Below are 12813 nucleotides of genomic sequence, written 5' to 3' on the forward strand. Positions count from 1 at the left end.
GGTGATCCCAGACCAACCTGGCTGGTGGCTGGGTGATTAAAAGTGCTGCTTTAAACTCTCCTGAATCTTTTTACAGTATCATATCACATGAAATGGGTCTTTAGCAAATGTGGTTAGAGCAGGAGTCACACTCTCAAATACCTGCTCTAGTTTCCAGGAAGGGACCTGAATAAGCAGGAGTTTCTCAAACCTCTCATCACTCACTAAAGACTAGAAATAGATATAGCAAGAACCTACCAATAACAGGTCATCTCACGCAGCAGAGTTTGATCAGCATCTCTCCCTGCCTCCGTTCCTTGCTCAATGCTACTGACTCCCATTTGTGTCTTCAACAGCTTCACTAACAGCCAGGAAAAGGACTGAATAGCTAGGCTGGGTGATGAGGGGCTCCACCAGAGAAGATGCCTCCCATAGGGAGATGAAAGCACTGGTACTCTCCTGCACGGTGTTTCTTCACTAATATAAACCCCTAGAAGAGGTTTCTTCCATTTAGTCTTCTAATTTTAGTAATTAGAATATTGGACAGTAACTTAGTGGAAATATACCCTGCAAACCTCTGCACGCCCTGGAGCAGCACTCTGGGAAATGGCTGTGCTAAGCACTGCAAGACAGCCTAGCCTTTAAGAGTAGCCAAACTGGCAGTAGCACTGTGCCATGCTGCACATCAGCTCACCAGTGGGTAACTTTATTCCTAGGCAGGATGTAAAGATAATACAGTATATTCATATAAGGACACAGGAGAGTGCAACAGTGAAGAAAGGCTATAAAAAAACCCCACCATTAAAAAAAAGAAACACGTTGCCAAAATTAAAGACAATATAGAAAAGTAACAGCATTCCTTAGCTGTTTCAGTACCTTAGCTGTGATGGGAGGCTCACTAACTGGTTTTTATTGCTCACCCCAGGCAAACACCTCTCAGAAAGGCTTTTAGAGCAACAACATTTTTTTCTCATGTTAAGATGGATAGCAGACACAGAGCAGGTGCTCTGGGCAAGTTGCCTCTTCTCTTGCATAGTGGAGCAACCCCACAGCTTTGTCTTCCTGCAGTTGTGCCAATCCTCTCTTATGATGGTGCTCTGCAGCATTATGCGGTGCTGAGGCTGGGGATCAACCCATTTCATTCTTAAATGATTTTAATACAAATTGTGTTGTGTATTTGAATTAACCTATTTCTGGTTTGCTTGCTTCAAGTTCTTAAAAACCAAGTTCACTACAAAGTTTATTTATTAAATGCATCTTTTCATATTATAACTACTACTCATAACACCTAATAGCTTAACACAATAGTTATGAGTGATAGAACTGAGATATAGAGTGTTTGAATTAGTTGGCATGTCTGCCATTAACTCTAAAGAAAAATTTAAAGGATGATACCTTTAGATTGCCGGTGGCTGAAGAAACCACATGGACACAGAGAAGGCTTTGTAAGTGGGGTTGCATTCAGTGGGCAGGAGAATCACAGAATCATAGAATCAACTGGGTTGGAAAAGACCTCAAAGGTCATCGAGTCCAACCCTACTGCCGTTACTAGACCATGGCACTAAGTGCCACATCCAGTCTCAGCTTGAAAACCTCCAGGGATGGTGAATCACATTCCAATGCCTGATCATTCACTCTGGAAAAAATCTCTTCCTAATATCCAACCTAAACCTCCCCTGGCAGAGCTTGAGTCTGTGCCCTCTTGTCCTGCTGCTGGTTGCCTGGGAGAAGAGACTAATCCCCACCTGACTCCAACCTCCTGTCAGGGAGCTGGAGAGGGCGAGAAGAAAGGTGATGCAGAGTGGTCAGCAGAACAGGTCCCTGTACTCTCCTACCTCATCACTGACAGTGGTGAATCACCCCAAGGTGCAGCAATTGTTTGTCTGTGATGTACTGACAGCAACTGTTCCATCACAGGAAGAGCAGGGAGAGCCATGGAGACTGGGACTGGTGTTTTTTCTTGCTGCAAACCAGCTGTCAGGCCTTGGGCACTAACCCCTTAGCCCTACACCTGGACAGTCTGAGAGCCCTTACTTCTTCCATTGATGTGCTACAGCCAGAGCAGCCCACGGGAGCAAAGGAGCTGTTTGATAAGGCACAGCTGCACAAAGGCCTCATTTTCCCTAGCCACCCCATTGCTAGCTTGGGGGTTGGAAGATTTTTGCTCTCCCCAGCAGATAAGCAGGCAAGGTTTGCACAGAGGTTCCCCTTACCACTGTGTTCTAATCTCTGCTGCAACAAAGTCCCCAAATAGGTTCCCAGGAAGCTACTGTGCCTTATTCCCAGAGCTGTTCATTCCTGCCATCATACACTTTGATGGCCACAGCACACAGAAACAGAAATGACTAGAAACATTATATCAAATCCAGTGCATTGGGAGCTTTCCATGCATTTTAGAATAAGCTAGGTTGGTATAGAAAGTTCCCTATTGCTACAGACAAAGTGGAGGGCCTGAGTGATAGCAATCCCTCTCCTTGACATGAGCCAGTATTGTGCTGCCCACACATACAAGCTAAATGTCGACAGAGGCTGATACCTGCTCGTTTTGTTTCCCTTGTTACTGCAAGTAGCAGTGACAGTGTCAACTTAACCTGCAACACAGGACTGTGGGCAGAATGCTGCAGACCTACTTTCAAGATTTATATGGGTGATTTATGGATCCAAAGGGCAGGGGGGAGCAGAGGCAAGAGCAGAAATTAAACTTATTTTTATTTCTGCTTCAAAACTATCAGACCAAAGAGCAAAGCAGGGCCTGAAAGACTGATACTTCCATGGGAATGTGATGAGATCTTGAAACCCATCATAGAAGGGTTTTCCAGTAGTATTTGCAGTGATTTGTCAATAGGCAGCACCTTGTGCGTAGTGAAGGTAGCTGACAACTACAGCAGAGGAGAAAGGGAAGGAAAGATGTTCAGAATATGATAGTGATAACCTGTAATGAGATCACCAAGAGATGGCAGAGAACAGGATAGAGCTTGTCAGCAGGAGCTGGAACAACTACTTGCTTCCAAGTGTGGAGCATAAACTAGGAACCTGGCTAAAAGGAGTCAGGTGTCAAGGACAGGGTGATAATTTTAACACTTGACTTTTTTACTCTTGTAGCCAAAAAAAAAAAAAAAAGAAAAAAAAAAAAAAAAGTTTAATTACACAGCAGCTGTGAATGCTTTAAAGTATCTGTGAAAGCAAGAAAAACCATGGAACAACTCCTCTGTAGATTTGCTTCCACCAGCTCCCATATGGTGGGAGGACTATTCAAGGAGATCTTCCAGCTCTCTCCCATGATTATTCCATAATGTAAAATATGAATATTGTGTGGAGGAGGTTAGAGAAAGGATTTTCTTCTGTTCCCTATGTTTGAAAGTCGTTTTTCTCATGACAGTAGTGCTTTTATCTTAAAAAAAAAGTTTACTGAATTATGCCAGGTGGCTAATTAAGAATTATTCTAGTGAAAACACAGATCCTTAATAGCACATAGAAGTGTTAAGACAACAACTTCTATAAAGAAAAAAGCTTGTGAAACTTTTTTTAACAAGGAAGCCATAAACAGGGTTTGCTTGCAAAATTAATAAACTTATGTGGATATTACAAATTCCACAGGGACTCTCAGTCACCACTGGAAGGAGAAGAATTGGGTATAAGATACAGCTACCACCCCCCTTCCTTTGTTCCATTTGTGAGTTTTCATGCATTAAGGTTATTTTGAGTTCCATAACCAAATAGAAGAAACAAACTAAAAAAAAATCCTTAATAAAAATCTTCCCTCTGCAATGACAACAGGAGTTATGTAAGACACTTAAATAATCTAACTCTTAAATGGGAGAATTGAAAATGTCAGGCTGTTCCCATTAGAAGAAGAAATAAGCAATGTGAATGTAAAGATTTTTCCAAAAGTGTCAGCAAATCAGAAAATAAGAACCACTCATCTCATACTCATAAAGCTTAGAGATAGTCCCAGCAGCAGTCCCCAGTCTACAGAGAAGTGGTGACCACAGCTGCTCTCTAGCCACCAGCCATGAATTCCAGAAAAGAAATTTCTCAGACTAAGATCTACTATTGTTTGATATTGGAGATGAAGTCCAGGAAATATATTCAAAGCAGTGTTTAGAAATCACAGTGCAGGTTTTCCATGTTTATCAGACAAGACAGGCTCCTCCAGAATATGGTGCACTCCTAGCAGAGTCCAAATCCTGATTTTCACTCTCTTTTCATGATTTGCAGGTATTTCCCTGACCCAGTGAGAGCTCCTGTACTCTACAAACCAAACCAGACTTTCTTATCCTGACATCAGAGGGGGAAATCCAGCAGAAAATTCAGGTACTAAGGACAACTAATGTAATTTATATTTTCTGATCACACACATAAAAAAGAGGTTCGTGTGCAATATTTCAAGCTGGGTTAAATTCATTTAATCTCTGAGGTTATGTGTACTGTTGCTCTGGGGTTTCAGTCCCAATTTCTGGATTGGTTTAGTTATGCTCAAGTGAAAACAATAGTTCTGAAGTGAAAACAATAGTTCTGAAGTGTAAGGACATTGTCAGTGAAGGAAACAATGTAGAATAACAGTTGGAAACACAGAAGAGAGCAATAGCACTGCATTTTGGCTCGGGCGTTGGATCAAGTGAGGTAAATTCACTGTACAGTTTGTGTTGCTCTTTTTAGTTGAATCCATCTCCAAACAACAGCTGGTGCACAGCAAGTTTTTGGTGTTGAATCACTTTTTCATCTCATGGTCATTAATAATTTTCCTAAAAAGGAAACAGGCCCCTCAATGCCCCTGGTTGCTCCTTGCAGGCTTTGCAGTCAGCACAGCACTGATGCCTTCCACCCACCTCTGCCTTCCAGCACTGTCTGTGCTGGGAGCTGGGGGTCCTCACACCTGCTTATGAGGCTTCTGCTCTGCCAACACTTTAAAAAAATAGTGAAAGCAACATGATTTTAAATGCCAGCCCAAATCAGTTGGCATCTGCTGGGCTTTCTTGTGGGAACCAGCTCAGAGGTATCTCTCATGGCCACCTTTCTGCAGTGCCCTGAATGTCCTCTCTGGGGGATTGTGCATCTGGGGAGGGTTTCACTGGCTTCAAGATTTTCAGGGAGGCTCCGGAGTTCAGAGTCTAATACCAGGTCCCTGTAGGTCAAGTAATTAATAAAACTTGGGTAAAATAATTGTGTGGAAAATAGAATCCAGAGTACAACCAAACCATCCCATCATCATGCGACCCTGGAGGGAGGGTACCATTCTCCATCACCCAATGGAAGACCTGGCATTGTCATCAGAGACCAGTGGTGGGGGTGAGCAGACAGTGGTTGCTACTTGATGCTGGTAGTTGTTTATGTGGCTGCTGTGGAACAGAAAGAATGTGTCTTTATTCTTGCTAACACAGAGTGAAGAGTTTCAGTAACAACTCTGAAATAGAGGTGCTGGTAGGGAGTGACTGGTGTGCCTAAACATGCCCCTCTAAAGGCATTTCATGTGCTTTAGGGTACCTGAGCCCTCCTTGCAGGGCTGTCAGATGTGACACTGAACCTCTAGGAAAGCAATTGCCCTTCTGGATCAGCCACTGATAGACAGAAAAGCAAGGGCAGCTCAAATAATGCTAGACACGCATGTTCAGGCACCTCAATCATTCCCAGAGGATCCAAAGACATGTCCTTCATTTGCTATATTGTTTGAGCAATGTGCTCTGTAGCAAAAATAGACACAGAGGACACGTAAAACAAAAGTTAAAAGCTATTTAACAGTGAAGAACAATTTTCACCTGAGCACTATGTGGTTCCTGGACTAGGGAAAATGTCACCTACTTTTCTGTCATTGTTAATACTCCTTTTTATTGGTGTTAGTCTTTCCAGCTCTACAGGGTCTTTCTCTGGCTCTTGAGGCACTTTCAGGATAGTTAATCCTGTCCTCTTGCAGAACAGGTAGCTATAATCTTACTTGGCATGTGGGTTGCCAGCAACATTAAATGCAGTGCCATTAAGTTACTTGGCAGGAGTGGCCAACCCCCACCTTGCTACAACCTCCTTTCAAGTAGTTGTAGAGAGCAATAAGGTCTCCCCTGAGCCTACTTTTCTCCAGGCTAAACAACCTCCATTCCCTCAGCCTCTCCTAGTGAGGCTTGTGCTCCAGACCCTTTACCAGCTTTGTTCACAGAGTCACAGAAATGCTGCACTTTTTTGGACGAGCTCCAGCACCTCAATGTCCTTCTTGTAGTGAGGGGCCCAAACTGAACAGAGGTTCACAGTGCAGCCTCATCAGTGCTGAGCACCAGGGAATGATCACTGCCAGAGTTCTGCTGGCCACACTATTTCTGATATAACTGCATATGAAAGTGACTGATGTGCCACTTTGACATCCTGCCCCTCCTGCCCTTCCATCAAACTCCTCCTAGTTCACTTCCCCTTGCTCAAAGAGACTCAGAAGCCCAAGCCCAACACTGCACTTTCGTTTCATTTCTCTCTTGACTAGGGCCCTTTCTCCTCCACCCTTGGATGCACTTCTGGACCCTGGCATTTTTCTCATGGAATACAGATTCCACATATTTTTGCACAGTACCTAAGCATCTGCTTTGTACACAATATTCTTGTTATGGGCAGAGAATGTTCCATCTGGATTTCCCCTCTTGAAACTTGTTTAGTCCTTTAGTGAGATGTGTGACCATATCAGCATGATCCACACCTCCAGGTGTATAATTTGTAAGCTTTGAGCAGACAGTCTTTAGTTGTACTCTTGGAGATTTCAAAGGATAGACTCATTGCCTTCACAGTTCACTCAGTTCTTCTGTTTCTGCAGTAAATAGCCTCATGCCTCAGTTATTTTCTACCAAATACAGCTTCTATGAAACTGGAATTTTGCAGGCTGGAGACTTCTGTGTTTTTAACCCCTGCTTTTGAAAGGTAATGCTACATGCTAGCAGATTCATCCTTCCCTCTTCTTTTTAAGATGTAAATAATTAATTGAATAGGAAAAAACTTCCAGATGTCTATGGATGGAAAAAGAAACATCTGGTTCCCAAAACATGTGTTCAACAGATGGTTGTAAAAATGCACTATTCTTTTTCTATTTGAGAAAGGGTTTTTAATTCCTAATTTGTTAAGAAATCAAGAAAGGAGCCAGTACTCTACTGTGTCAAACTTGTGTTATTAAAAATAATTGTGCCAGAGCAGGTCCTAATTAATTTGCCAATTCTACAGTGTTTTCAACAATCACAAAATTTTGGAACTTTTTCTCTAAGTAAGGAAATTCAAGTGATTATGAGTGATCACTTGAGCAATCACTTGCAGGGTGGTCTAAATGGTGATCCAGTGTTAACTACACAGGCTCTTTGCAGAGAACAGTTAGCTTCATGTTGCAGGAGTAGAACAAAAGTGTTTCCTAATGACACACATGCATCCTCTGAGCAGGGCTTTGCACCCATTTTTGAACACTGTACATACACATGTGTATAGTCATACACATGCACATTTGTGTTAAATACTTATGCACAAAACTACTTCACAGTTCTTCTCTTCTTGCATTAGCCTTCACAGTCAGCATTGTCAGAAGCTGATCCAAGTAAAACCCATCTGCACCTTGGAGTGCAATGCCAGTTGTTGCTTTGAAAGCCCCATCACCACCTTTCTCTGAGTCTTGCTTCCTGACACAGCAGCTGCTCAAACAGTGGTGGTCAGAGAGTCAGAAAAGTAGGATACACTCCCTGGTGCTCTTACCAGCCTTACATAAATCCCTCTATTGCTATTAAAGCTGATCTGCAGTGTTTAGACATCCAGCTCTTTGGAGAGCGTGTATTTCTCATTATTTATTTACTCAAACACAGAGAGAGCTCATTCTCAGTGGGAGCACATGTTGATCTAACACTACCATCCTGCTGATCAGATATATTTGCATAAAATTCTGCCCAACGCTGTGCCCACTATGCTCTCTGATTTTGCTCATAAAGCCTAAAGTTATTTCTAGTTTCAGAACAAACACCGCTCCTGCTCAATTTGTTCACCTTTTCCAAGGCATCTTGGTAAAGGTGATCTTCTAACTGGCTAAGATAATTATTACACACTGGGTAATCCAGGCAGGTTGTGCAGCAAGTACCTCTGTCTGCCATCAGCATGGGCAGTTTTCCCACCAGAATTAGGCAGACTTTTGGGAAAGTGTATGTGCTTACAGCAAAAAGAGAACATGACAGCTTTATGCTGAACCACAGACAAGGGGATCTATAGCACAGCTCCTCTCCACAGTGCCATGTGCCTTAGCACAACTGTAGGAAGGCAGTTGTGTGCAAGCATGAAAAATCCTTGTAAATGTGTGTAATATCTCTAGTATGCAAAACTTTTCTCCTGAAGCAGCCACTTACCATGAGCTCAAGTCTCTCCCCCCACTATTACAGGAAAATATGGAAAGGTCCCTTACCTTCTTTCTCCCCTCCTCACTTCTGGTATATAGTTTATTGAAGTAGATCAATTTTCAGGTTAAATATCACCAGAAATCCCTCCCTAATAGAAACACAGGAGATAAGCAGTTATCACTGGGAGATGCTGGCTCCCTGCTGATAACTTTGTGGTAGTTCAGGCAATTGTCTCCTTATGTTTCCACTGAGACAGAATGATAAAACACCTCAGTGCCAAAGGGGTATGAACATGTGCAGTGACTACAGCACTTGCTTCACTTCCCTGAAGTCATGCTCTCGGTAGTACTTTTGGACCTGGTTTGTCCCACCACTTTGCCTATATCAGTTGCCAGTAGTGGCAAGCCCAGACTGTGCTGGAGGCAGGAGGAGCAGAGGAGAGGGGATGGAGGATGACCCTTGTGAAATCACCCAGGGGGTCATATCTGAGGAGGAGGAACAGCCAGACAGAAATCACACAGCGTTTCTGTCAGTGCTCTCTCCATTCTGAAAATGTTCTTTGAAAGATTGTGAATATAAGAGAAAGAAAGCACTTTGTTCCACCTTTGTTTAATGCAAAACTGCAGATTGAAGTCATTGTGTGTGGCTGATGAGAAAATGATGAAAGAAATCTCACACCCTTTCTATTGGAAGCTTCTGCAATGCAGTGCCAAAGTTATCCACACCTTTTACTGAACCAATCCCTTAGAGGAAAGGCTGAATACTCATGAATGGTGAAAGCGAAGAGGGATTGTTTTTAATTACTATATTCAAATATTCCTTTCAGGATCAAATATTCCTTTTCAGAACCTGGAAATATCAACTCTTTGCTACTGCAGCACATACAGACGAGAATGTTTTCCTAGGTAGGATGACTGGGGGGATATTTAAAATATAAACCATCTAAGAGAAGGTTGAAGCTGGAAATTTCCAAATGAATGCTTTTTCTTCCTCCCTCCCTTCTCTCTTGTCTGCCTGCATCACAAGCAGCCTACTTTCCTGTCTGCCTAATGCGTCAGGGTGATGTCCTGTGAGGATTTTAGCTATTTCATCACTTTATACCTGTGGTTTTACAGTAACATTCCCAAGTCCTCAGGAGGCACTTTTCTCTCAACATTATACATCCCCACGATTGCCTATACATGGAAAGAGATTCATAACTAACATAGCTGGTGTCACAAAATTCCACCAGCACAGCAGTCAATACAAAATGTGGTACTAATTATGAACAGCACCTATCTGCTCAAATTACTGTCGGAATGCTAACCTTGGGAAAAGATATTTTTGTGCATAAGCTTTTCTGCAAAAGAAATATTACTGGAAGTGAAACAACTAGGCTTTCAGTTATGGGAATGAGCTCTGCTTTTGCCCTTGTTACTGCTGCTTTCACGAAGGAAAAATTGTATCTTCATACCAATTTCCCACTGAAGTTAATAAAAATAAAAAAGCAAGTGGTCATGGTGGTATTGAGAGAGAGAGAAAAATATCAGGATCCTGTTATTTTACAGAGACACTGTTGTTCGTTTTAGAAAACATAGAAATTTCTCCGATGACTTATAGGTACAAAATGTAATGTGAAAAAGGTTCTCATTTGCAGTACAGCAAATGTTTTAGTGGGGTCTTTGTATTTTATGTGGTATAGCACACAGAAAATTTAGGATACAGAGAAAGGTATTTTCCAAACACATATCACAATGGACTGATTTTAGGATAGTTCTGTGCCACTTGCTGCTAGCAAAATCCATATGTGTTTTGATGCACCTGCAAGAGGGTCTGACTTTCATGGGTGGCTCCTGCCATGAGGATCCCTCAGCCTAATGAACAGCCACCTTGGGCAGCAGTTCAGGTATACAACAAGGAGGTGGTTTTATCGCTTGTCAGCATGAAGTTCAGCACAGAACAATTCCATGGGAACAAAACAACAGTGGAGAGGAGAACCTGCTTCAGGGTTGTGGAGAGAACAGAGAAAGGATGTCCATTCTATTCACCGGTGGTACAAACTCACGTCCTTGATGACCAGAGTGTGATCCCAGACCCAAGCAAAATATTCCTTTCCCAGAATAATCAGTCCCTTGTAACCTGAAGATTGCATAAATTTTTTGAGGGAGAAAAAAAAGTTAAATAAGAAATAAAAGCACTGAATCAATGAATTCTCAGGTCTGGGGGTAATATTTTCGTAGTTTCTTAACTCCATCTCTCATCCCATAATGGACTGTTTGTTTTAGAGAGTGCCACCATTTGTTTAGTGAACTGTTGGCTAAGATTTATTTCTTCTCTCACAAAAACCTCCCACCTGGAGTGGAGGAAGTGTTCTTGAATCCTACTGCTGACCAGAATAGCTCCTTAGTTCTCAGCATGCCATTTCTATCGTAGGTACATGTTTTCCCACTGCACTTGAGAACTATTCAGTACCTAAACCCATCATGAATTATACACTGAGATCTCACTAACAGGATGTTCTCACGTTTGCTCACCCTGACGTTTGCTTCTCAGAAAGCTAGTTAAATTGTCATTCAATGTGGATGGACTTTTCAAAGGGACACAGATCCTGTGTTCATTTTCCAAAAGCAGGAAATCAGCTAAAACTGAGGGGTTTGTTCTCATCCTTCATTAAATCCCTGAACTGCAGTTTTAGGTAACTGCTCATCTTTTCCTACAAGGACCAGGAGCAAAGTAGGTAAGGTGATGCACTGTGATGCCTAAAATATATTCATCTTGGTCCAGATTCATCCTAAAACCAGCTCCCTATTGACCTGTCTTAAAATAGGTACCTGGCCACAGGCACTGGGAAGCAAAAAGTGGTCAAATACTATGTAGGTTTTTTATACATATGCTCTAAAATGATGATTGTTACAAAAAGCATGAAAAGTCTACCAATATCTTTAAGACAAAAATATAGTCGCCAGAGGGAAAAACAGAGTTATTGGAAGCTGAAAGAAATCCCCTTTCCCAGAATCACATTGGAAGGGATCACTAGAGGTCATCTAGTCCAACCTCCCTGCTCAAGCAGGGTCCTCTAGAGAATGCTACTCATGATTCTGTCCAGACAACTTTAGAATATCTCCAGGGAAGGAGATATTCACAACGCATGTAAATGAAATGATGTGGTTTAATATCACATCTAATCTCATTCACATGCTATTCATTACCTGAGCAATCCAGGTTGAAAATGAAACCTTTACATTTACACTCATACAAGCAAAAAAGCTGAGACAGCAAAAGCAAAGTTCAATTAGCAGTTACCTGGCAGCACAATTAGCAGTTACCTTCAATGAGCTTCACCTGGGCTGTTATAGCCCCCTGGCTCTGGGATAGTACAGCAGTAGCTGCTTGGGTTATTTGGCTCTGTACAGTTATTATGAGAAATGGAAACAGTGCTGAAGTAATTATTTTTCAAGACACAAGAAAAATAAGTGTTTTGACTAATGAAACATGATAAGTGCTGAAGCCTCCATTAATATTACCAAATTTTTAATGTGTTAGATGATGAAGCATTAAGGTTTCTGTAGCAGTTGCTGGTTTCAGCTCTTAGGAATACTGAACTTTTAAATTTTATTGTTCAAGTGCCTTTATCCCAAATTGCTATTTGATGAGATCTTTTTATAGGTTTAAATATAATTTTCTTTAAATTAGGCAAACAAATTCTTTAAACTTGACCCTTTGAAGAACTGAGTGACATCAGTGTCCCTGTAACTACTTCTATTTCAATTTGCTGACTGGAAATTTTTTGCAAGGGGATAAGGATTAGATTTGAGGCAAACCTTAATTTGCTCAAAGCAGCATCCAGTCAGAGGTATAAGCATCCAAAGAAAGTAGTATTCAGGCAGCTGGTCCACAGATTGTCTGTAACTTTGAAAGCAGTTCTATTAGAGCAATTTCATATCTTCTTCTCATTGCCAGAAAAGCAACTGCATATAAATAAAGCTTCAATGAATGATGCAGGGTTTTTTTTTCCTTTGACAGACCACTATTTGGTCAGAATTTTTATTTTTTCACAAAGTGTTCTGCATTTAACAGCCAGATAATTCTGAAGAAAATGTTTCAGTCATCTCATGCAAAAGCCCTCATCAAAATGTAAGTTGATTTTGTCTGACTTAATCCTGTTAATCTATAGGTCACCTCTGTCATTTCATGATTTTTGAATACAGGAAAATGAGTTGATTGAAAACACGTGGGAAAATGACCTTCCTTTTTCCCTCTCCCCAAAAAGAAACTTCGAAAATATTCTCCAATCCAGAACTCAAAATGTGCAGCAAAATGCATTTATCCTCTTGCAAAGTACAGCAAAGCCAGTCAACAGAGTAAAAAAAATTCTTCTGCTTTATTCACCTTTTTACCATTTCACTCTCTCTAGTCCTTTTCTCTCTCCTCGAGGATGGAGGCGAAATAGGAGGACAAAAAACATGGAGCATCCACCCACTTTACCTAAAAGTTGTTACCCAAGCTGCACCAGCTCAGTGAG

Source organism: Acanthisitta chloris, unplaced genomic scaffold, assembly GCF_000695815.1.
Source record: "Acanthisitta chloris isolate BGI_N310 unplaced genomic scaffold, ASM69581v1 scaffold521, whole genome shotgun sequence".
NCBI lineage: Eukaryota > Metazoa > Chordata > Aves > Passeriformes > Acanthisittidae > Acanthisitta > Acanthisitta chloris.